The sequence below is a fragment of the Poeciliopsis prolifica genome, unplaced genomic scaffold (assembly GCF_027474105.1).
Source record: "Poeciliopsis prolifica strain line A6 unplaced genomic scaffold, Auburn_PproV2 SCAFFOLD137, whole genome shotgun sequence".
In the NCBI taxonomy this organism is placed as follows: Eukaryota; Metazoa; Chordata; class Actinopteri; order Cyprinodontiformes; family Poeciliidae; genus Poeciliopsis; species Poeciliopsis prolifica.
Window position 1 is genome coordinate 372,501 of NW_026562512.1, and position 25,478 is coordinate 397,978.

General features: G+C 52.3%; 1 pseudogene; it reads right to left on the minus strand.

Annotated features, from left to right (window-relative positions):
• LOC129355524 (probable E3 ubiquitin-protein ligase HERC1) overlaps positions 1–25,478 on the minus strand; it is a 47,032-nt pseudogene that overhangs the window by 19,090 nt on the left and 2,464 nt on the right.

Below are 25,478 nucleotides of genomic sequence, written 5' to 3' on the forward strand. Positions count from 1 at the left end.
AGGGTTCTCCTGATGAAGGAGTGATGAAACTCTGAACCTCAGTTTTCCTCTTTCTATTCGCAGAGAAACGAAACTAGTTTCAGATTTTTACCTGATTTAATGTGAATCAGATCATTTGTAACATTCATCTCAACACTGAAAGCGAAACCCAGACGGAGCCTTTCATGCCGTCTGGTGACCCAACCTGACGCTAACGGGTGGCACCGAGGGTGGAGCTGACGCCTGGCGGCGAGGTCCCACCTGAGCAAGCTGAGCGGCATGACGCCCGGCGACTCGGAGGCGGGCACGGTCTCGGTGTCGGTGACGGGCGTGGTGGCGGTGGTGGTGTCCTCCAGGGAGGAGCTCATGAAGGAGGTGGTGCTGGACGCCGAGGGGCTGGTGGTGATGGGCGTCTGAGCCAGCTGCTCGCCCTCGCCGCCCTCGCCTTCCCCTTCAGGCTCGCTCCTCACCCCTGAGACAGGAAACACAAACTGACTCAGAGTCTGTGCAGGAAGCTGAAGACATCGAGCATCAGACAAAACATGTAGAATTTATAACGGCAAACAACAGAGCCGAGGCAGGACGAGCTCCACTTCATCTGACCTTTTCACCCAGTATTGACCCTCAACCTTTTGATGAATATTTATTATGAATGAACAGATATTGAAGGAAATCTGATGGGTTCTGCTCTCACCCGGCCTGGACTTCCCGCCGCTGGGCTCATCCAGCAGCCCGTTCACCACCAGCTTGTAGATCATGGCCTGCGCTCTCTCCAGGTCCGCCAGGCCCAGCGCGCGTTTGATCGGGGAGCGCATCACGGCGCGCTTCACCATGTGGCGCATGAGGAACTGCAGCGCCGTCCGCATCTCCACCTCCTCCTGGAAGACGGGCGAGGGCGGAGCCGCGCCGCTGGCGGCGCTCAGGTCGGCGTTGTGGCCGCACGGCGCTGTCTCTGGGACCACCTGGATGTTTGAGAGAGTCGCTGGGTTAGCGCTGAACCCCTCAGCCGCTGCACCGACCAGAAGGGGGCGACAACCGCAGCTCTAAACAAACATTCAGTCCTTTCTGGCCAAGACGACACGAGAAATCACAAATTTTCTACAGTCAGTGAACGCACCACCCAAACATCAACAACATGGAATCAGGAAGCAGCTTAAGCATCAAGATAAGCTGTAGGAATCTTTAAGGAACATAGTTAACAATGTAAATATCAAGGATTTTCCAATCCACTCTGGTGAGATCTGAGGTTTCAGCCGATTCCACACAGAAAAACAGCCGACGGACTGAAAACGTTTCATAAATGAACTGAACTAAAATGTATTTCATAACTCCGCACCAGTAGAGCTCACTCTAAAAGACCAATCGCTTCCCAAGCAGGTCTAAACATCTAAACAGCTTTAATTTGTGCAGTCAGGTCAAATGAGAGGAAATCGTCCAATAAAAATACAGAATAAAACAACAGGCTGGTTTAAACATGTAAAATTAAACTGCAACACAATAAAACGTAAATAAAGCATGTGGAGCACCGAACCAGTCACATCGTCAACGACACACGACCTGGAATTGTTTTCAATATCAGAGCCGATACAGATATTGATATCGGATCAGTGAAACCCGGAAAATTATCAGGAACCAGAAGCAGAAGGAGTGATATCTAACAACAGATCTGTCTCCGCCCCCATGAAGCCCCGCCCTCACCTGACTCCGCCCCATGTAGCCCCGCCCCCATGTAGCCCCGCCCTCACCTGACTCCGCCCCATGTAGCCCCGCCCCATGAAGCCCCGCCCTCACCTGACTCCGCCCCATGTAGCCCCGCCCCCATGTAGCCCCGCCCTCACCTGGCTCCGCCCCCATGTAGCCCCGCCCTCACCTGGCTCCGCCCCATGTAGCCCCGCCCTCACCCGGCTCCCCCTCTGCCTGCATGCTGCTAGCATTAGCATTAGCATGTGTACCTTGGGGATGAGCAGCAGCTCCGCGTACTTGCTGCAGCTCAGCAGGGCGCTCAGGGTCTTCATGGCGCCCAGGTAGAGGTAGGACAGCTGTACGGCGTGGATTTGACTGTGTGCTAATGGGCGGAGCCTCGTGGCGCCGTGCTCGTGGCCTTTCTTCCTGCCTGCCTCTGCGGTGGCGTTGGGCGCCGGGCCGAACAGAGCTTCGTTTCCGCTGGCGACAGATGAGATCTCGCTCTCGGACTTGGAGTTGGGCGCCAGGTGAGCCTTGACCTCCTCCAGGCTGTGGGACACCTCAGCTCGGAGGCGGCGGCGTCCTTCTGGCCGTCCGGCCTGTCGTCGCCGCAGCTCGCCTCGTGGCCAACGGAGGCGGCGTTGCGGTGCTTCCTGTCGTGGCGGCGCCCGCCCAGCTTGGCGGCGTTCTCCTCATGGATGCTGGTCAGGTAGGTGAGGTCCAGCAGCAGCGACGAGGTCAGGCCCCGGAACCGGCCCACGTCGAACGGCAGCGGCTCACACGGCTCCAGATTGTACAGCGGCGTGTCACTAGGCGACCAGAAAGTTGGGAAGCTTTAATGGGAGGAAGTGGAGTGAAGAGAGACAAGGAGAGGGAAACGGAGTGAAAGGAAAGAAAACGGGGGAAAACTGATGGAAATGGAGGGAAATGGGGAGGCGGAGCCACGAGGAGGAGGAAACCAAAGACCCGGTTCCAGAACCGAGCGGGTTCCTGAACCGAGCGGGTTCCAGAACCGAGCGGGTTCCAGAACCGAGCGGGTTCCAGAACCGAGCGGGTTCCTGAACCGAGCGGGTTCCAGAACCGAGCGGGTTCCAGAACCGAGCGGGTTCCTGAACCGAGCGGGTTCCTGAATGACAGATTTATGAGGAAAACGTTCCAGAAACAGAAAACATGGAGAGACGAGAAAGACGAGGAAAATGCCAATCAACTGGGAGTTAGGATGATGATGATAAAAATAATGATTATTGATAAAGATAAAATGGTAAACATTAATAACGCTGCTCGGTTCCAGATGTGGCAACAGATGTTCGAATCATTCGCCAGAATGAATTAATGTAGTGAAATGAGCGATTGGGTCATACCCGGTCGGGTTCGGCGGTTCCGGTACCTGATGGTGATCTCGGCCTCGTCCCATTGGACCTTGGCCGAGCTGCTGCCCTCCTTGGCCACGCCCAGCAGCGTGGCGTGGCGTCCCGTCTGCTTGTGGACGCAGCGGCCGCCGACGCGCAGCCCGCCGTCCGCCCCGCCGATCACGGCCAGAACCGGCCACACGTCGCAGCACAGGCTGCGCAGGTGCGGCTCGGCCAGGTCCGCCAGGCCGTGCTGCCGGCCTTGCCGCCCCCGGTCCTCCTCCGCCCTTGGCGGAGCATCGGGGCTCTCCCTCTGGGCGTCGTGCTCCTCGCGACTCTGCACCGAGCGGCTCTTCTTCAGCCGCTGGCCGCCGGCCGGCCCCCCCGTGGCGGCGTCCCGGAAGCAGGGCTTGATCTTCTGCAGCCGCTGGATGATGGCGCTGTTGATGCGCGGCGTCCAGCGGTCGGTGCGGTGCAAGATGCGGACCAGCTGGGCCGTGGCCTCGACCAGCACCGTGGGCGTGGGGCTGCAGACGGGGTCGCCGGGCAGGAGGTCGCGTGGCGTCCCTCGCATCTGCATGTCGCAGATCTTCACCTGCAGAGGAAAAAGGAAGTGTGAGGGAGCCACTTCCTGCTGAATGTCTGGACTCTGAGCGGTGGCGGTTACCTTCTCTCCCGGGTTACTGCTGTAGAACATGACACAAGGAAACAACTCGGCTGCGTCAACATCCTCAAACGCCAACTTCGGCTCCTGGAGGGAGGAAAGAAACACAAAGAAAGGAAAAGAAGGTGAGAATCAAAGAAAGGAAATAGAATCAGAAAAGAGAAACGTGGATAAAGCAGAAGGAGGGAATCAGAACGATGCAAACATCAACATCCAGAACAGAACTGAAGAACTTTCTGTCACATCCAGCAGCGGCTCTGTTTATCTGGGAAAGTCAGGTGGAAGGAAGAAAGTGAGTGTAGCTGTGCTGACCTCTCCGTTCTTGCTGAAGGAGACGGTTCTGGCCTCCATGTCGAGGACGCAGGTGATGAAGTCTCCCTGCGTGAAGCTGCTGAGCGTCAACGTCTGCTCTCCGTTGTGGTACAGGTTCCCGCTGTAGGCGCGGTACAGCCACATGTCCGACGTGGTGCGATGGTTGAAGTCGTGGACGGGCCAGCGGGACACGCCCACACACGTCCCCTCATTGCCGCGGTTCTCCTTCACGATGTAGAACTGCAGCAGGATACAGCAGCGGTTAGCGGGCTTCCCAGGGGCTTCCCAGGGGCTTCCCAGGGGCTTCCCAGGGGCTTCCTGTTTCAGGATCACCTTCCACTGGTAGCATCCGGAGGAGATGCCGGTGGACGCCAGGCCGTAACCTTTGCCCCCGCTGCCGTGCGTCAGGCCCTGGCCGTTCTCCACCACGCAGCACTGTGCCTTCTCCGGGTCGAAGGACACTTCCTGGATGGGAAGGTTCTCGTCTTCCTCCTCCGCCTCGCCTGCCGCCAAACAGAGGTCAGCGTGCCGCGTCCGCCTGGGGCATCAGGGTCGCCGTGACAACGCCCTCACCTGCAGCTTCAGCTCCTGGAGCTTCTCCTTGATCTGGATGGAGTGTTTGGCCTGAGCGACCGGAGCTTCCCACATGCAGTCAGACAGCAGAGAAGAGACGGTCCACAACCTGAGGGACATCAGGACAGATAGAGAGACATCAGGACAGATGGAGACATCAGGACAGATGGAGACATCAGGACAGATAGAGACATCAGGACAGATAGAGAGACAGATTGAGACATCAGGACAGATAGAGAGACAGATGGAGACATCAGGACAGATAGAGAGACAGATTGAGACATCAGGACAGATGGAGAGACATCAGGACAGATGGAGAGACATCAGGACAGATAGAGACATCAGGACAGATAGAGAGACATCAGGACAGATAGAGAGACATCAGGACAGATAGAGAGACATCAGGACAGATAGAGAGACATCAGGACAGATAGAGAGACATACAAACAGAAAAAAAAACAGAGAAAAGAGATTTAAAGACAAAACCAGAATGAAAAGAAAAACAAAAGAGCAACAACAGAAAGAAGCAAAGAGGCAGAACTGTAAAACTCATAGCTTCAGGAAATGCGGCTCCGCAGCGCCCCCTACCTGGGTCAGCTGGTCGTCCTCCATGTTGGCCTCGCAGGCCGGCAGGACGGCCTCCAGCACATGCAGGGCCAGCAGGCGGGTTCTCATGTTCCCCACCAGAGGAACTCCTGCAACATTTAACATCTGTTACTGTCCCACCTGGCCCGTCGACTACACTCACCTGCAACCTGCAGAGGGCGCACCTGCAGCACTTCTGAGCTGCGATGTTCAGCAGAACCTCGGTCCATTTGGGGGACGCCATCTTGGACTGGATGGCCTTGGAGGAGACCACCCTGCGGAGGAAGACCAGGAAGTCCCCGAGGTGGAGCTCTGCGGTGTGCTGCTTCCGGATTAAAGCTGAGCAACGAAACCTCGAGCCATTACACGACCCACAGGAAAATCAACGACCTGGAGGCCATCTGCTCTCGTCCGACTGCAGGACTCAACCCGTAGCGGACCTTCAGGTTCTGACCATCTTCTACTGGCATTAGCGAATCATTTTTATCTCCCAATAAAAATTCAGAAGGATCAGCCGACTGAGTTTTCTTCATCTAAAAATGCAGGAGTGTGAATTTGTAATATTTGGTGACCTCGGCGTGATGATTAAAGGGCCAGTATCATGCAAGACTGACTTTTCTGAGCTTTCCATCATCGAGATGTTTTGTCGCTTTCATTCTTTCATGTTTAATAAGCCTTTAATCTCCATGGCAACCATTCAGCCGTGGCAAACGCCTGGGTGGAGCTAGCTCCGCCTTCACAGGACAGTTCCTCTCCACTCAGCTCCTTCAGACTAGCCAGTAGCAACTAGCAAACGCCTGGTGGAACTGCTGAGTTTCTTCTCAGAGCCTGTAAAAAACATTGCTAAAGGCCTAATAGAGCAGCCATGTTGGGGTGACTTCCTGAAGGCGGAGTTTCAGAAAGAGCAGGAGCTTCTTAAAGACAGAGGCCCATTTTCAAGGATTAAATGCAAAGTCAAATTTCTTTTAAGACATATTTGACATAAAAGTCATTTTTATAACACTCAAGTTAATTAAGTGACTTGACTGCTATAAAATGTGTGCATAGAAAATACATAACACTGTTCCTTTAAGGGAGCTGTTGAACAGATTAGGTTATTTAGTAGCAGCGTGTTTTAGGTCGTTTTTCTCCAGAGCAAAGGTGAAATCAGACTTTTCCTTGTTATTTAAGCCTTAAAAATAACTGGCACAGATGCCTAAGCAGTCCTTTAGCTTATTAGAGGCAATTGTTGGCTGCCAGGAAACCACCGAGATGACTTCAGATGACTGTAAACATGTAACCGCTTCTTTAGGTTTAACAAAACATCTAACATGTTTTGTTAAATTATTCATGTTAACAAAACATGAATAATTTAACATTATTCCTGACAAAAATAATGTAAATGCATTTAGCAGACCTTTGTGTATCGGTCAATGTTGGTTGAATATCTGAACAAACCTGAGACTGGTTGTTTTACTAGAACCAGACGTGTAAAGGTGAGGGAAATAGATCCGGAAGGATTTCTGTGTCTGTGATTGTTTTGTGTTTTTTTACATATGAAAACTGAATTCAGAGGCAGACAGAGACGTGGATGTGTGTCAGGATTGGAGCTAGATGCTAAAGCTAACCTCTGAAGTCCTTCTTGTCAGAGTCGAGGGAGTCATCCATCTTGGAGTCGTCCGAGTCCTTCCCTGCCGCCAGCCGGCTGCCTCCTGCCTGGGCCAGCAAGTTCTTCAGCTGGCTGCACAGCAGGTCCAGCAGCGCCTGCACCACCTTGGACTCAGCTTGTCGGCGTATGTCCTGCAGAGACAGACAGGCCGCTGGGTTAGAGGCGCTCTGGGCCCCGGAGGCACTGCGGCGCTGCGGCGGCGTTACCCGGTGCTGATGGCCAGGATCTGCAGCAGGCGGGTGGAGGCCACCTTCAGGGCGGTGCTAAGCTGCGACACACCCGCTTCTGCAGCAGCTGCAGCGGCTGGCCCAGCATCGTCTCGGTGCCGCAGAGCTGCGACAGCACATTGAGGAGGCCGCTGGAGATGGCCAGGGACACGTCCACAGGCTGGTAGCGCACGCTGAGGGCAAACACTGTCACCAGCAGGAGGCGCTGCTGGGCTTCTGCAGAGGAGGAAGCAGAGGGTCAGACTGCGGCCTGGGCCCATAAAGCTGGGGCTTTTTAAAATAAATTTCTCTCATCTAAATCTTTAAGGAAAGTGTTCATACAGCACTGTGTTTAAACATCCCAAGCCCATAGGGGGCAGTGTAGCGCCGAGATCTGTCAGCTAATCGCAAGCCTCCAAACCACCACCACTTCCTGTTGGGAGCCAAACATGGCACCAAGAGCTTCAGGTAGAACTACTTTTAAAATAAAGTTAACAAAACATGAAACGATGTCGGCGCGCGTTAGTGTCAGCGTGTGGATTTTTAACGAAACACTGAGTTCATTTAAATCAATTCTAAAACCCACTTGTTGGTTTCAAACCTAATAAATGGAGCATTGATCAACACATTGATCCTCTGATCAACGTTGAGTTTCATTTTGATGATGCAACTCAACAAAATGGAATGTTTGTTCCTCAAACTGTTGACTATTGACGTTTTCAGGACTTTTTATTTTTGTGTTTTTATCACGTAAAGCTCTTTAACTGCCTTTGAGCTCCAGTGATTTTTCTCCTTAGCAGCTCAACATATTGGAACATCTGTATTTATACAAAATCAAGGAAAAGTCTGAACCATTGTGAAAACCTCTCTGACAGCAGCCATCTTTCCTCCTCTGCACTGCAATAGGCATCAATGTGATGTCATCGCTGCATTATCTGTTGCAGACTGTATTTACCTCTAAACCTCTGGCTTTTGGTGCAAACGCTACAAAGGAGAATTTGTAAATCCTCACGTTAATCAGAGGTTTTATTATCAGCATTGTTTTAGTGATATTAAACGGAGGCTATGTGTTGATGAAACGCTGTCAGATTTCTGGCTGTGTTGGAAAAGCAGGAGGCGTCGGTACCGATGTGGTGCTTGTTGGCCTGCAGGGCGCGCTCCAGAGTCACTGACAGCTGCTGATAGATCTTATGGACGGCCGTCTGGATCTCCACCTGCAGGCTCCGCTTGGCCGCTTTGATCCCATCCTGCAGCACAAACGTGCCTGTCAGAAACCGGACCACGGAACCAGACCAGAACTCTCCCTCCTCCTCTTCCTCACCTGGTAGTGTGCAGCTGCACGCTCTCCTCTTTAGGCCGCCGCTGCCCACGGTACCAAGGCCGAAGCATCCGCCAGGAACTGGAGCCGGACCGAGGTGAGGCAGGAGGAAGACTGGAAGGCACCGCCCGGCCGCTCGGCGCCGCCCTGCTGGCTGCCTTCTCTTCCATGCCTGAGATCAGCACCACGATCTGGTGCAGCGCCTCCAACCGCAGCTGCAACCACAGTCACACCATGAAGCAGAAACTGGAACTTAAACCATTTAAAACCGGGACAGAGGAACAAGCAGCCTGGATGCAGCACTTCCTGATCAGCATCGCTTCATTACCTGATGTTAAAGAAGCAAACAGTGAAACCTTAAATATAAACCAGCAACTTACTGTTTTCTGCTTTAATGAGTTTTCACATGAAGAAGTTCTGTATCGTCTTAATGTCAGAAGCATTTATAAATAAATTAATAAAAATAAAAATGTATTATGAAATGGAAAAAGTAAAAAGCAAATAAAATTACAACAAAAATATACAATAATAAAAACTTTTAAAATAAAATCAAATAAAGTGTGAAGTAATATTTTTAGTTTGTCCTCGTTTTTTAAATAGTCAATAATGCATAAGTTGTCATTTTAAAAAACGTTTATAGTTATAGATGAATTTTTATTCTGTTTTTAATAGAATGAAAAATATCTTTTAATTTATTTAATTTCTTTTAATTCAGAAATTTTTAAAAGTAGAAATCATAGTACAATACAAAACATATTTTATACAAAAAAAAACTAATATTTCTATATTTGTTTTATTTAATTAATACATTTTAAAGTAGTAAATAAAGCATATTTTTAAATTAAAAGGACTTAAAGTCTGGGTCACTGTCCGTCCTTTCTGTTGGTTTGAACCGTTTTGTTCGTTTGTTGCTTTATGGATAAAGTTGCGTCTCCGCCGCCTCACCTCAGCCTGCTCTGCTGCTGCTCCATGGCCAAGATGGCGGCCTGCGGGTTGGTGGACATGCCCTCGTCGGGCTCCTTGAAGGCGGGCGCCAGGCCCACGTCGCCGCTGATGAAGCTCACCATGTTGTCGATGAGGGCGTGGACGCCCAGCGAGCGGCTCAGGTCCAGGTCCGACTCCCCGTAGAAGTGGGCCGAGCCGTAGCTGCGCTGCCGGCTGAGCTTGGACCGGAACCAGGACTCCGCCAGCGAGTCAGGGGAGCTGTGGAGCATTCCTGGAAGGAAGAGGAGGAGACGATGAAGAACCAGAGCATCACTCCACGGATGGGTCGGGTCGGGGGGGACAGGTGAACCATGACAACAAGCAGCCTCTTCTCCTCTCCGTCTCCACATCAGTACCTCTCTTCTTCTGGGAGGAGGCCAGGTCCAGATCCACGTTCCTGCGCCCGCTCTGCAGCAGAAAACACACACAGCTTTCAGCTCAGGATCCACGGGACACCAGGACCCAGGGAGCCTGGGGGCGGAGCTTCGTTACCAGGCTGTAGCTCTCCTCGTCGGACTCGGGTTGGGACAGGTCCGACTCGCTGCGGGACTTGATGAGCCGGTAGCTGGGGCTGCCCTGCACCGAGCGGCTCTCTGCACTCAGACTCTCACTCCTGGAAACAGAATTATTCCCCTCTATTTATTACAAAGAAATGAGTTGTCATATAATTACACATATCTTTAGATGTATTTATTTTACAAAAACTATTAAAATGTATAAAAAGTACATTATTTAATTACATTTGAAGGTGCATTTATTTATTTCTTGATATTCTTATTTAATCCATGTCATTAAATAAAAGATATATCATGAAATGAATTAATCATTAAATAATTTATATCATGATATGTATATATTATCTATATAATTTTGTCCCCTTTGGCCCTCCATATGACTGTATGGAGGGCCATGTGACTCAAGAATCATTCACTATGACTCTGAAAATCATTTGTCGACCTCCTGCATGGTGTCTTGCGACCCCCTGTGGGTCCCGCCCCCCTTTGGGGACCCCTGCCTTAGCCAGTCACATTCTGGGAATTTTAGCTTTTCTGCTGCACTTACAGTTCTGGAGTTCTGCAGGGTTCTGTGCTTGAAACCAACAACTTTTCACTTAAATGTGCACCAGAAAGTTAATTTACCGCATGCATCACCTGGCTCCCCCCCACTGTACCTGGTCATGAAGCTCAGACAGTCGTGTGTTCCGGCGGCCGACTGGATCGGGCCGTCCTCCGGGTTCTGCTTGCTCAGCTCTCCCAGAACCGGGCTGACCCCCAGCAGCAGCAGGGCGCAGCGGTGGATGACCGAGTTGCAGGCGGCCGTACAGGTCCTGGCCCTCCGGGATCCCCGCGCTGCCCCGCCCTCCTCCTGCGACTGCGCCGCCTCCTCCTCCCCGGATCCCGGCGCTGCGCTGCGGGACGTCGACCCAGAGCCGGGCCCGTCCCGCTGCTGGCCCGCTCCGATCCCGGCTCCGAGCCACCTCCCGCGCTGAGAGGAAACATTGAAAGATTTCTGCGTTGTGCATCGAGCACAAACACACACACACACACGGATGCAGGGTTAGTGTGAGCAGCTGGAGACTTCAGCAGTTACGACAAAAAGCTGCAGAGCGTCTCAGAAACGGTTTAAACATTTATTGTGGAGACGCACCGGTCCACTGGTTTCACTCCTGATACCGATATCTGAGGTCTAGAACAGATACCGATCATCCGCCGATACCAAAAACAGCTGGACTGAGTTAAAACATTTTATTTTATTTAACACATACATGTACAGAATAATAAATGTATTTGCTAACTCTTCACCAGTACAGCTCTGGTTATAAATCCATTTATTACTTCATTAAACAAGTGAAAACAAGCTTAATCTGTTCCGTCGGTGCAGTTTGCAGCCGAACTGCAACAAACCTTCTGTCACATGAAAGTTAATTCATCAAACAAATGGATCCAACACGATTTCACCGATACCCAATCCAGAATTCCTCTACACGTTTTATTGTTATTTTGGTTTCTTTTGAAATATTGTTAATCTACCAAAATAAAGTGAAATGTTTCCTCGTTGGATCGATCGGCGATTCATCGGTGATCAGTCACTGTCTCCTGTGGGTGTTGAAGCGTCGCTACTGGTAGAAATATGTCAGACTGCTTAACCTCCACCAGACAGGGAACGCTCACACCGAGCAGCTGCTTCCAGCTGCTGCTTCCAGCTGCTGCTTCCAGCTGCTACAGCTGCTTCTTCCAGCTGCTGTTTCCAGTTGCTGCTTACAGCTGCTACAGCTGCTTCCAGTTGCTGCTTCCAGCTGCTGCTTCCAGCTGCTTCCAGTTGCTTACAGCTGCTTCTTCCAGCTGCTGCTTCCAGCTGCTTCCAGTTGCTGCTTCCAGCTGCTTCCAGTTGCTGCTTCCAGCTGCTACAGCTGCTTCCAGTTGCTGCTTCCAGTTGCTGCTTCCAGCTGCTTCCAGTTGCTGCTTCCAGTTGCTGCTTCCAGCTGCTGCTTCCAGCTGCTGCTTCCAGCTGCTGCTTCCAGCTGCTTCCAGTTGCTTCCAGTTGCTTACAGCTGCTTCCAGTTGCTGCTTCCAGTTGCTGCTTCCAGCTGCTTCCAGTTGCTGCTTCCAGTTGCTGCTTCCAGCTGCTGCTTCCAGCTGCTTCTTCCAGCTGCTTCCAGCTGCTGCTTCCAGCTGCTTCCAGTTGCTGTTTCCAGCTGCTTCTTCCAGCTGCTGCTTCCAGCTGCTGTTTCCAGCTGCTGCTTCCAGTTGCTTCCAGCTGCTTCTTCCAGCTGCTGTTTCCAGCTGCTGCTTCCAGTTGCTGTTTCCAGCTGCTGCTTCCAGCTGCTTCTTCCAGCTGCTTCTTCTTCCAGCTGCTGTTTCCAGCTGCTGCTTCCAGCTGCTGCTTCCAGCTGCTGCTTCCAGCTGCTGCTTCCAGCTGCTGTTTCCAGCTGCTGCTTCCAGCTGCTGCTTCCAGCTGCTGCTTCCAGCTGCTGCTTCCAGCTGCTGTTTCCAGCTGCAGCAGGGAAAAAATACATGTACTCAAATTTGTCTAAACCAGGTGAATTTATGCCAGACAATTTTTCCATTTTGCCAGATAACATGGAATCATTTATACGTAAAGCGAAAGCGATGACCAGAAATTGGTGATCGGCCTCATGGATGATCGGAAGCAACAACCTGACCCTCCGGAGCGTCTCTGATACAGACACTAATATTGGATCGGAGCATCTCCAAACTTGGAAACACTGAAAAGTTTTGATCCAGACCGAAAATCTGACCATCCTCATCCCAACAGACAGATTCTGCTTCCTGGTACCAGAACAGGAAGAAGTGATGAACCAGCATGTTGGACCAGATCAGGTCCAGATCTGGATCAGAACCTTTCTGGACAGGAAGCGGGCGGACTCCAGGGCCGTACTTACTTCCTGCGGTCATGACTTCGTGCTCCCGGTCCTCTTCCTCCTCGTCCTGATCCTGGTGCCCGTCTTCCCTCTCGCGGTCGGCCCGCTCCTCCAGCTCCGCCTCCTCGTCGATGGTGCGGGTGAACGAGTTCTCCTGGGGGTCCATGTCCAGCGAGTCCTGGTTGTCCGAGATCTGCACCACAATGTCAGACTGCTTTTATTTTGGAATCCATCATCGACTTCCTGTCAGACAGCGCCCCCCAAAGGAGGAACTTGGCCAGCATGGAAATCTGTTTCTGATCAGATTTGGATTCAAAGCTTCAACTTGCAGCTATGATTAAAATTATGAAATGATGTGAAATCTAAATATTTAAAGATGAGCAAAACTAACAGCTGATCTCAAGAATAAATATGAGAACAAAATCATGATACTAAAGTCGAAATATGACAAGAACAAAGTGTTAACATGATGAAAATAAAGTTGTACTAATATGAGAATAAAGTATCAATAATAAGAGAATTTATAAAAAATAATACATGTCAAAATAATGCAGCAGTAAAGAAGCAGCTCGTAAATAAAACGTCTCATTCTCAGAGAACTGGGAGAGAACTGGGAGAGAACTGGTAGAGAACAGGGAGAGAACTGGGAGAGAACTGGGAGAGAACTGGGAGAGAACTGGTAGTGAACAGGGAGAGAACTGGTAGTGAACTGGTAGTGAACAGGGAGAGAACTGGTAGTGAACTGGGAGAGAACTGGGAGTGAACTGGGAGAGAATTGGGAGAGAACTGGGAGTGAACAGGGAGAGAACTGGGAGAGAATTGGGAGAGAACTGGGAGTGAACAGGGAGAGAACTGGGAGAGAATTGGGAGAGAATTGGGAGAGAACTGGTAGTGAACTGGTAGTGAACAGGGAGAGAACTGGTAGTGAACTGGTAGTGAACAGGGAGAGAACTGGTAGTGAACTGGGAGAGAACTGGGAGTGAACTGGGAGAGAATTGGGAGAGAACTGGGAGTGAACAGGGAGAGAACTGGGAGAGAATTGGAGAGAACTGGGAGTGAACTGGGAGAGAACTGGGAGAGAATTGGGAGAGAACTGGGAGTGAACAGGGAGAGAACTGGTAGTGAACTGGTAGTGAACTGGTAGTGAACTGGGAGTGAACAGGGAGAGAACTGGGAGAGAATTGGGAGAGAACTGGGAGAGAACTGGGAAAGAACTGGTAGAGAACAGGGAGAGAACTGGGAGAGAACTGGGAGAGAACTGGTAGTGAACAGGGAGAGAACTGGTAGTGAACTGGTAGTGAACAGGGAGAGAACTGGTAGTGAACTGGTAGTGAACAGGGAGAGAACTGGTAGTGAACTGGGAGAGAACTGGGAGTGAACTGGGAGAGAATTGGGAGAGAACTGGGAGTGAACAGGGAGAGAACTGGTAGTGAACTGGTAGTGAACTGGTAGTGAACTGGGAGTGAACAGGGAGAGAACTGGTAGTGAACTGGTAGTGAACAGGGAGAGAACTGGTAGTGAACTGGGAGAGAACTGGGAGTGAACTGGGAGAGAATTGGGAGAGAACTGGGAGTGAACAGGGAGAGAACTGGGAGAGAATTGGGAGAGAACTGGTAGTGAACTGGTAGTGAACTGGGAGAGAACTGGGAGAGAATTGGGAGAGAACTGGGAGTGAACAGGGAGAGAACTGGGAGAGAATTGGGAGAGAACTGGGAGTGAACAGGGAGAGAACTGGTAGTGAACTGGTAGTGAACTGGTAGTGAACTGGGAGTGAACAGGGAGAGAACTGGGAGAGAATTGGGAGAGAACTGGGAGTGAACAGGGAGAGAACTGGGAGAGAATTGGAGAGAACTGGTAGTGAACTGGTAGTGAACTGGGAGAGAACTGGGAGAGAATTGGGAGAGAACTGGTAGTGAACTGGTAGTGAACTGGGAGAGAACTGGGAGAGAATTGGGAGAGAACTGGGAGTGAACAGGGAGAGAACTGGTAGTGAACTGGTAGTGAACTGGGAGAGAACTGGGAGAGAATTGGGAGAGAACTGGGAGTGAACAGGGAGAGAACTGGTAGTGAACTGGGAGAGAACTGGTAGTGAACTGGTAGTGAACTGGTAGTGAACAGGGAGAGAACTGGTAGTGAACTGGTAGTGAACTGGTAGTGAACTGGGAGAGAACTGTTAGTGAACTGGTAGTGAACTGGTAGTGAACAGGGAGAGAACTGGTAGTGAACTGGGAGTGAACTGGGAGTGAACTGGGAGTGAACTGGGAGAGAACTGGGAGAGAACTGGTAGTGAACAGGGAGAGAACTGAGAGAGAACTGGTAGTGAACTGGGAGAGAACTGGGAGAGAACTGGGAGTGAACTGGGAGAGAACTGGTAGTGAACTGGGAGTGAACTGGGAGTGAACTGGGAGAGAACTGGTAGTGAACTGGGAGAGAACTGGGAGAGAACTGGGAGTGAACTGGGACCGACCCGCCTCTCTCGGGATGAAGACCGGGTTTGGATGAAGTCCAGGTTCTTGCAGGCCAGCAGTCGGTTCCGGACCTTGTAGACGCTGCGGTAGACTTCGGCCAGAGACTTGGACGGCTGGTACCTGCTGGGAAGGGAGAGTCAGCGATGGAGGACAGGAGAGCGGGGTGAAAGGTCAGGGGTCAGCTCACCTGCCCTCGCCGCAGGCGGGGCCCAGCAGGCCGCTGTGCTTCAGCAGCGCGGCCAGGCAGAACCTGGACACGGTGTCCAGCAGGGACTCGTTGTTCAGAGACGCGTTGTCCCAGTCTGCAACAGGAGAGATGGCAGTCAGGCCCGGTTCTGGTTCTGCTCTGGTTCAGGTTGTGGGTCAGACCTTTGCTGATGGCGTAGTCCTGCATGTTGATCCAGAGGCTGTTGGCGGGTTCTTTGGAGGAGCCCAGCGCCAGGTCCAGCAGGACGCTGAGGTCCGGGCGCAGCGGCCGGTCCAGAGGCTTCTGCTCCTCGTTCCCGGACAGCGCCGCCTCCAGCAGCGAGCTGATGACCCAGTCTGCATGGAGAGCGCAGTCAGAACCACACAGAACCACACAGAACCGCTGGTGGGCCGGCCGGTACCGAGCTGCGGGATGTCAGTCTCCAGGCCGTTGCTGAACAGCGGCGTTTTCAGCCAGTAGGCGGCGTGGTTCTCCTCCGGCGAGGCGGCGGCGCCCTGCAGCATCCCGCCCAGGCAGCGGCCCACCAGCAGCGCCGCGGTCCGCTCCAGGTCCACCAGCCACACCCAGCACAGCGCCGCCGCCGGGAGCGCCGGGCCCGATGTCGGCTCGGCCAGGTCCGAAGCACCTGGAGGGGTGGGAAGGATCCAGTTACCGACCCTGGCCAGACCAGGAGGTTCTGGTTCTGACCCGATGGGTCACGACAAACAATCCACTGGCAGCCCCACAGCATGATGCTGCTCCCACCGTGCTTCACAGCAGGCGGCGCGTCCGCATCCACTAACAGCTGGTTTCAGCTCAGAGTTTTGGACTTGATTTTTTTTTTTTATTTGGCGCTTTATCTTTAAATTCACCTGAGAGTTCAGAGCGCAGACAGAACTCGGTGTGTTCGGGTGAATTTCCCAAAATAACATTTTACATATTTTCTAGAATAAATCTTGGAAAGATTTTTCAATTTTGGAATTTATCAGTTTCAAAAGTCAAATTTTTTTTTACTTTTCAAGCTGAGAAACTTTCCATGTTTTTTCTTGAAAATTTCTGAGATTCATTTTAAAATTCAGACATGGTTGGTGGAATTTTGTTTCTGTCTGCAATGGCTGTAATTCAGACCGCAAATATTTTACGTAGGGGTGCACCGATTTATCAACGCCAATTTCCTTAATTTTGCGAGATCAGTGATCAGCGGCTAGTTTAACGTGACGCCGATCCGATCTACGTCAGCAAAGGTCTGAAAAGGTTTGCCTGTTAGCCACCAGGTCATGTCTGCATGGTCGCCAACTCGCCGTCTTCCTTGCTATATTTAGCAACATTTCAGACAAAAAATATTGGAATCAGCAGGTTAGTGTTTAAAGATTGGTAATTGGCGACCAGCCAGAAAACTGCAATCGGTGCATCCCTAGGTTTATGCCAGAATTCTCTTTTTTGTTTGTTTTCCTCAATTAGCTGCAGGGCCATATTTCCTGTGGTCTGAGCGTTTCCTGACCGTGCAGCGGCCACTGCAGCTCCTGGTCCTCCAGCGGCGCAGCGGCCGGCAGCAGCCTGTTGAGGCGGTCCAGAGGGGGCAGCAGGTCCAGCAGGTGGCTCAGCAGCGGCCTCACCACCGCCACTGGCAGCAGCAGCAGCGAGTTGACAATCTGACACAGCATGCTGCCAGCTGCCGACACGTAGATCACATCTGGAGAGTAGAGGGGTGAGGGGTCAGTGACATCTGTGCTGAGGGGTCGGCGGGGCCGCGGCGAGGCGGCGGCGGGGCCGAGGCGGCGGCGCTCACCCTGCAGCTTCTCCCGGATGCTCCCGTTCCCGGAGCTGTCCTGGATCAGCGCGGCAGAGCGGGAGAAAATGTCGGTGGCGTGGGGCAGCAGCAGCTGCAGGTGCTTGTGGAGCAGCGCCACGCTGCTGGAGTTCTGCAGGAGACAGCAGCGAGTCAGACTGGTCCGGCTTATCGGGCCCGGCCCGACCGGCGGTGGAGTTACCTCGGTGACGGCGTTGATGTGGCAGTAGGCCAGCAACTGCTTCTGCAGGGAGCACAGCAGCTGGTGCAGGTGAGCCGGCTGGCTGCTATCCGACGACGAGGTGCGCTGCTGCAGCTTGTCGCTGTTCTTCTCCAGTTCGCCCAGCGCTTGATCCTGCACAGAACGGAGAACAGAACCACTGTGACCCAATGGGCTCCGCTTTCCTCACTGCACAGCCAGCGGGGCGGCCTGCCTGGCGCCTGCTGCGTGTTGGCTGAGGAACTCAGAGATAAATGCAACGTTCTGCAGGGACAGAGAGACTCCACGTTGGAACAGAAAAACATACCGGGTCCGGATTTTAGAACTCAAAATGTACCAGACCAGCTTTGTATCCACAGAGGTACAGAACCCGGATCTCTGTGCTACACTATCATGAGGCTGGAAGAACATGTGAACAAACGTCTACATGTTTGTTCACTAACATGTAGACAAACATTTACAATTAGCAGACATTTACTCATTTCTCTGGAAGGTTGAAATTTCTTCAGTTTACCTACAAAATCACCTCCAGTTATTAGAAGCAAAAAAAAGTTTTATCTGTTTTTTGAATTTATCACCACATGAAACTTCTAAAAGGTATTCTAGAACATCGCTGTTGATGCCGTCATTTTCCTCATTAAACGGCAACAAACTGTTTGTAAAGATGCAATTTAGTTTTAGAAAAGTCAGTGAGGATAGAAGTGAGCAGGAAGCCGGATCTGATGAAGTTTCTGCTAAAAAAACAAAATATTTACATTTTCTCTAGAAGGCGACATCAGATGATTCCGATTCAAAGAGAAAATGAAAAACTGACATGCAGAAAAGGATTTGCAGTGTAGAGCTGAATAATGTCTCAGATCAGTCAATGAAACGTTCTCCTGATAGAGGAACAGGAAGCGATCGACTCTGCCAGGAAACCTTCAGTGGGAGGAAATGGTGGTTTGCGGCTCTCTACAGGATCAATAACGAGGATGGACTCACCGTGTAAAAGCCCAGGTTTCTGAGCAGCGTCTTCATCAGGATCTCAGCTAAGTGCGTGTCAGGGTGGGAGCCGACGGCGTCGTAGCCGGCGTCCGGTGCGAAGGCGGGACCGGGGGCCGCAGCGTCGGGGCCGTCAGCCGGAGCGCTGTAGCCCAGCAGCGAGGCCACATGGGTGTGATCCTGCAGGCTGGTCAGGATGATGTCCAGCTGCATCCTCTGAGGAACAAAACCGCTTTATTTCACTTCCTTTCAGATTAATAAAAGCAGCAGGTGGGGGTGGGGCGTACCTGTCCTTTGGAGAGACTCTCCCATCTGTCTGGTCCCTGAGGCAGCAGGGAGTGGAGCAGCTCCATCCTCTCAGAGGAGGCAGCAGCATGGTGGCGCCCACCGACAGAGTCTCGATCACCGCCTGGGGAAAACAGAGCAGGTTACCGTAAACCAGGCCAGGTTAATGTAAACCAGACCAAAGTTACAAACGTCAAGTTAACGTAAACCAGACCAGGTTAAACTGGTTTAATCTAACTGGCAGATTAAGGACTAACTTCTTGTTTTCTGTCTCTCGCTGTGAGACTCGTCTGTTATCCGCCTGCTCAGTGTTACTTTGAGGTTAAACCGATTTTAAGTTAACCGGCTCCATGGTCACCACTGACCTCCTGGATCTCGTCCGGCACCGAGGCGTCCATCAACCTGAACAGCAGGTTCCTGAGCGGCCGGGCCTGCCGACCCAGAATACTGGTGGCCACGCCCCCGGCCAGGGCCAGAGCCAGGTGATTGGATAAGAGGCGAAGGCACAGCTTGAGGAAGTTATGGTGCTCCCTGTAAACATGGAGAAACGTTCACTCTGCTTCTGCCCGCAGCGTCTGGACCCAGGCGGTCCGAGCGGCTCACCTGGACGAGGGGAAGGGCAGCGGAGGAACGTCGCTGTTGATGCCGTCGCAGTAGCGCTCCAGGAAGGAGCGCAGGTGGGAGAAGGTGCTTTCCCAGGTCGACGCAGTACGGCCGGTGCCAGGCCACCACCTGCCTGCAGAGACACGGAGAGGAAGCAGCGGATCAGCTGAGGCGTCGTCTGTTAGCATTAGCCGAGCCTGGCTAGCGGTCAGTCAGGCTGCATGTCTGGATGTGTTACATGTTTAATGAGTCAATATCTGGGATCGTCCTCTCGGCTCCAACATGCACATCAGTGGCTCTGGCTGAAGTCACAATGGTAACAGGGCCGCCACAGTAACCATGACCGTGGGAGGGAGGGAGGGAGGGAGGAAGGGAGGGAGGAGGGAGGGAGGGAGGAAGGGAGGAAGGAAGGAAGGGAGGAAGGAAGGAAGGAAGAAAGGAAAGAAGAAATGAAGGAAGGGAGGAAGGAAGGGAGGGAGGAAGGAAGGAAGAAAGGAAGAAAGAAAGAAAGGAAGGAAGGACAGAAGGAAGGAAGGACAGAAGTAAGGAAGGAAAGAAGAAAGGAAGGAAGGAAGGAGGGAAGGAAGAAAGGAAGGAAGGAAGAAAGGAAAGAAGAAATGAAGGAAGGGAGGAAGGAAGGAAGAAAGAAACGAAAGAAGAAATGAAGGAAGGAAGGAGGGAAGGAAGAAAGGAAGGAAGGAAAGAAGGAAGAAAGGAAGGAAGGATTAAAACCTACAGCTCTGAACCCGATGATCACCTGTCCAGCAGGTAACCAGGTGCTGCTCAGCTATTGGTTGGTGTGTGATGACATCATCAGCTGCCCAGCCATTGGTCAGTGTGCTGTGACGTCATGGCTCACCTGTCTCTGGGCAGAGCAGTCCAGGCCAGGCTGTGGGACGTCCCGGCTGAGATCTGCTGGATGGCGACCCCGTCCAGGCCGACCACCTTCTTGGGTTTGGTGATGGGGCCGGTGGAGTTGCCCTGGCCACATTGCCCCATGGAGTTGTTGCCCCAGGCGTACACCTCGTTGTCTAGGCAACCGCCAGAGTAAAAAGGGCAGAAAGAGTTAACGCGAAACCAGGACTCAGAGTTCAGTTTGCTGTTACATCAGATCTCAAACAGTCAGCATTTAACCAGAGAGTCAACAACAGGAGCTGAGCAGCACCGACCCGGCCCGGCCCGGCCTGACCCGGTCCAACCCACACAGAGCAGAGATAAGCGACGTACCGTGGGACAGGGCCAGGCAGTGGCTGTCCCCGATGGACACGTCCACCACCCTGGTGGTGGCCAGCTCCTCGATCAGTTTGGGCCGCAGCGCCGTGGCCTCAGAGGAGCCGCAGCCCAGGCAGGCGCCGCAGCCCCAGGCGAACACCTGGACACACGCAGGAGCAGCAAAACGGGTCAGAACCACCCGGAAACCAACGTCCCAACAGACTGAAATGATTCAGCAAACACTGATTTCTGCTTCAGCTTTAAACTTTCTGATATGTTTTTGTCCAGTCAGAAGAAAGAATCGACTTCAGGACTTCAGTTTCCAATAAACTCGTTTATTTCACTTCAAAATCTGATTTCTAGGAAGAAACAGGAGTCAGGAAATGATGTAGAATGTCTAAAACACCAGAATCAGGAGCAAAAACTAGGAAAGGTCAAAATAAAACTAGTCCGCTATGAAGATAGCTTTAAATCAGAGGCCAAAGGTCAAAGACTCATACTGGTTGCATTTTGAAAGCGGTCAGCTGTTTTTGTGCAGCTCCTGCCGACGTCTGATTGGCTGACAGTTCGTAACTTCCGAGTCGTGTAAAGAGAGGGACGTCTCCTGAGGGACCGTCCCAGACGTCCTACCTGTCCAGTGGAGGTCAGAGCCAGTGACGACTGGCTGCCTGCGCACACTTTCCTGATGAACATGCCCTGCAGCGCCTCCACCACTTTGGGCTTGTAGACTCTGTTGGTGTCGCCGTGCCCCAGTTTTCCTGCAGGAGGACAAACAGAAAAAGTAGATCAGCACCAGAAACAGCCAGAGAAACCCGACACCCGTTTGGGTTTCTCACCGTTGTCTCCTCCTCCAAACGACCAGACGGTGCGGCCATCTTTGGACAGGGCGATGGTGTGGGAGCTCCCGCAGGAAACCTCGCCAACGTTGCTGATGTCTTTCACCAGAGTGGGAATGTTGCGGCTGTTGCTGTCCCCGTGTCCTGCATGAGGACAGGACGGCAGACCCAACGCAAGGATGAAAACTCACAAAGGAAACACTTTTCTCTTCCACACCAATAAACTCTGGTGTGATTTTTATCTGTCATGTTTATGTCAGCAGCAGAACATGTGACCCATTCACAGCAAGATTGGCAACAAAAACAGCAAAACACGGATACTAATAATCAAACAAGGACAAAGAAAAGTTTCTATTTTTGAAGTTTTTTAGAAACAGAGAGCAAAGCCAGATCAGATACTGGAACATCAACTCACCTAATCTTCCAAAGTCTCCTTCCCCCCAGGTGTAGAGCTCTCCGTCCTCACTGACGGCAGCGCTGTGTCTGTAGCCGGCAGACACACACACGACCACCTGACACACACACACACACACACATAAATACATACACACACACACACAACCACACACACAACCACAACCACACACACACACATACACACGCGCGCGCACACACACATACACAACCACAACCACACACACACACACACACACACACACACACACACCAGGTTGTTAGCAAAAGCTGCTAACTTTGAAAACATTTAGAACAATTATCTTCCCCTAAATTAATTTATCCAGGTAAATTTTTAATCATGTTTCATAAACGTTCAGCTGAATAAATTCAACATCGGTGTTGACGTTTTGCTTATCAGATGTTTTCTTGTTTCCTGTAGTTTATATTTATGCTCTTATTTTGAAGGGGTGAAGTCTGTTTACACAGCAGTTTTGTTTGCAACAAATTTAATGTTTTTCACAAAGTTTTTTGTTTAAAACTAAGAACTGATGAAGGTCTGTGGAATCAGGGTGGAAAACAAAGCAAGTAGATTTGAAAACTTTGGTGACCTGAAACCACCAGGCGGCTCTGACCTGGAACGACAGTCTGTCTGTAACGGGAACGTTTTAGTGCTGAGGCTGCGGCGGCGGGTTGAAGCCTACCTTCCCTGCAGCGGCCCCTGGATGAGTTTGGGGTATTTCTGGGTGGAGCTGTTGCCGTGTCCCAGCTTGCCGTAGTCGCCGTCGCCCCAGCTGAAGACCTCGCCCTCCGTGGTGAACGCCAGGGTGTGGCCGTCTGAGCCCTTCGACGACGACACCTTCTTGATGGCTCGGTGGGGTTCAAAGGTCAGTTTCTTGAGCGTGGATTGGTTGTTGGAGTCCCCCAGGCCCAGACGGCCGTAGCTTCCTTTCCCGCAGGCCCGGACCGAGCCGTCGGACGAAATCACGAAGGTGCAGTACTGACCCGCCTCGATCTGCAGGGAGACGCCGGAAACAATCAGAGCTTCAAACAGACGACCGAGAGATCAGATCACACATTCAGAAAATCAGCAGGAAGACATGGAGGGTACATTCAGCAAGTTCAGCCTTTAGATACAGGAAGGAAGGAAGGAAGGAAGGAAGGAGGGAAGGAAGGAAGGATTTAAGCAAGGAGGGAAAGAGGGAAGGAAGGAAGGAAGGAGGGAAGGAGGGAAGGAAGGAAGGAGGGAAAGATGGAAGGAAGCAAGGAAGGAAGGAAGGAGGGAAGGAAGGAAGGAAAGAAAGAAGGAGGGAAGGAAGGAAAGAGAGAAAGAAGGAAGGAAGGAAGGAAGGAGGGAAAGAGGGAAGGAAGGAAGGAAAGAAAGAAGGAGGGAAGGAAGGAAGGAAAGAAGGAAGGAAGGAGAGAAAGAAGGAAGGAAGGAGGGAAAGAGGGAATGAAGCAAGGAAGGGAAGGATCCTCCTCTGTCTCCTCCTCCTCCTCCTCTTCTTCCTCCTCCTCCTCCTCTTCCTCCTCCTACCCTCCTCCTCCTCTTCTTCCTCCTCCTCCTCTTCTTCCTCCTCCTCCTCTTCTTCGTCCTCCTCCTCCTCTTCCTCCTCCTACTCCTCCTCCTCCTCCTCCTCCTCTCCTCACCGTCTGGGCGTCTGCGAAGCTGGTGGCCAGTTTGGGCTGCAGGATCTTCTCCTGGGTTCCCTCCACCAGCTGGTGGCTGCTGTTGCTTCCCCACACGTAAACCTCACAGGTTTCCGAGACGACCGGCGCCTCGCCCGTCTGGATGCTGTCGGGGCTGACGCAGGTGCGGGAGTAGTCCGACGCCATGCGGCACACCTGGGACACGAAGAGACGTGCGGACGGGAAACGTTTTCACGATGTTTCAAAATGTTGAATGTTGGCTGAACGTGAGCAGAGTAAAGCGCGCCGGAGGCCTCACCTCCTCGAACAGGCAGAGCGCCGCCTCGTACAGCGAGCAGAGGCCGTCCGGGGTCCTGGTGGGCTCCCTCCACTGGCTGCGGTCTGCTGTGGAGCCCTGACCCCGACAAAACACACCGTCAACATGGAAACCACAAACCGCCTGAGGAATCTAATAGGAACCGTCACAGTTTTCCCACTTCAGGAAAACCTTCAGTCTGCCTCCTGTAGTTACTAAGAGCTGAAAATTATATTTCTAATGATTCCACTAAATATCAAGATTGTAAAGCACTTTAGCGTTAGCTTCTGATAAATGTCATGCAGGTTTAGCGCTTTGCAGTTAGTGGAACTAGAGGCTCTTCCTGCCCAGTGACCCTCACCAAGGAGCGCCTCATCTGCATCAGGATGTTCATGAAGCAGTCGTATCCCATCAGCCCCTCCTGGCAGTGCGGCGCCGCGTTCTTCTCCATGGCGCTGACCACGGCCGACGCTGCCAGCCCATCTCGATCCACTCCAGCAGGTAGCGCAGCGAGCCCTCTGGGCCGCCAGCCCCAGCAGCAGCTCCGAGGCCAGCCGTCGGCCCAAGATGTCCGCCCCGGAGTTGGGCATGGTGACGCCCTTCAGGAAGGTCGTGACCTGGGCCAGGCAGTCCAGGCCCATTGGCGGGATCTTGCTCTCGTTGGCTAGGGACAGCGGCGGCAGCGAGCTCACCACGTCGATGGCCGTGTGGATCACGTCATTGCATAAGTTGATGCCGCCGCCCGGCGCTCCGCCGGTGCCGAGCGACGGCGGCATCATCCAGCTCTGGCGCAGCAAGGCGAACAGCAGGCTGAGTCCGGTGCGGACGCCATCTCGATGAGGGCGTCGGTGCTGGAGCGCGGCGCTCGCTGACGGCGTGCGGGTCGGCGGTGCCGGCGCTGCTCTCCGGGGAGTGCTGCTGCTGCTTCACCTTGCCCTTGTCGTGGTATTTGTTGGAGAGCGCGTAGAAGACGCGCTGCAGCCACAGGACGCGCTTCCGCAGCGCGGCGGCGAAGGGCGAGTCGGAGCAACCATTTTGGCCAGGGCCAGCTGGCTGCCCAGCAGCGCGTCCAGGTAATGCTCCTGCTCATCGCTGGACAGCGACTCGCGCTCGAAGTCCGGCAGCTGCGGGCCCTTGAGGCACAGCACCTGCTGCGGCAGCAGCACCGCCTCCTTGTTGGCCAGCAGCTTGGCGTAGAGCGCCGACACGCCGTCCCGCGTGGCGATGGATTCGCTGTCCTCTGTGATCCACGAGCTGTTCAGGTGCTCCAGCCATTTGAGTTTCACCGGGGGGATCATCAGCGCCATGGCCGCTCACTCTGGAGCCATCAGACCTGCAGACACAGCAGCAAGGATCAGCCTGATCAATCACAGCAACGATCAGCCTGATTGATCCATTACAGCAAAGATCAGCCTGATTGATAAATCACAGCAAAGATCAGCCTGATCATCACAGCAATGATCAGCCTGATCAATCACAGCAACGATCAGCCTGATCAATCACAGCGAAGATCAGCCTGATCAATCACAGCAACGATCAGCCTGATTGATAAATCACAGCAACGATCAGCCTGATCAATCACAGCGAAGATCAGCCTGATCAATCACAGTGAAGATCAGCCTGATCAATCACAGCAACGATCAGCCTGATCAATCACAGTGAAGATCAGCCTGATCAATCACAGTGATGATCAGCCTGATTGATAAATCACAGCAAAGATCAGCCTGATCAATCACAGCCTTTCCTCCCAACTGGGCACATCGTCCAACCAGACTTGAACCTTTACACACATTCTGTTTCCAAACTCCACTAGAGTTTATTTCACACTGCAAACTTGGCTTTATTATCATTGTTCAAAGAAATAAAGTGAAATTGG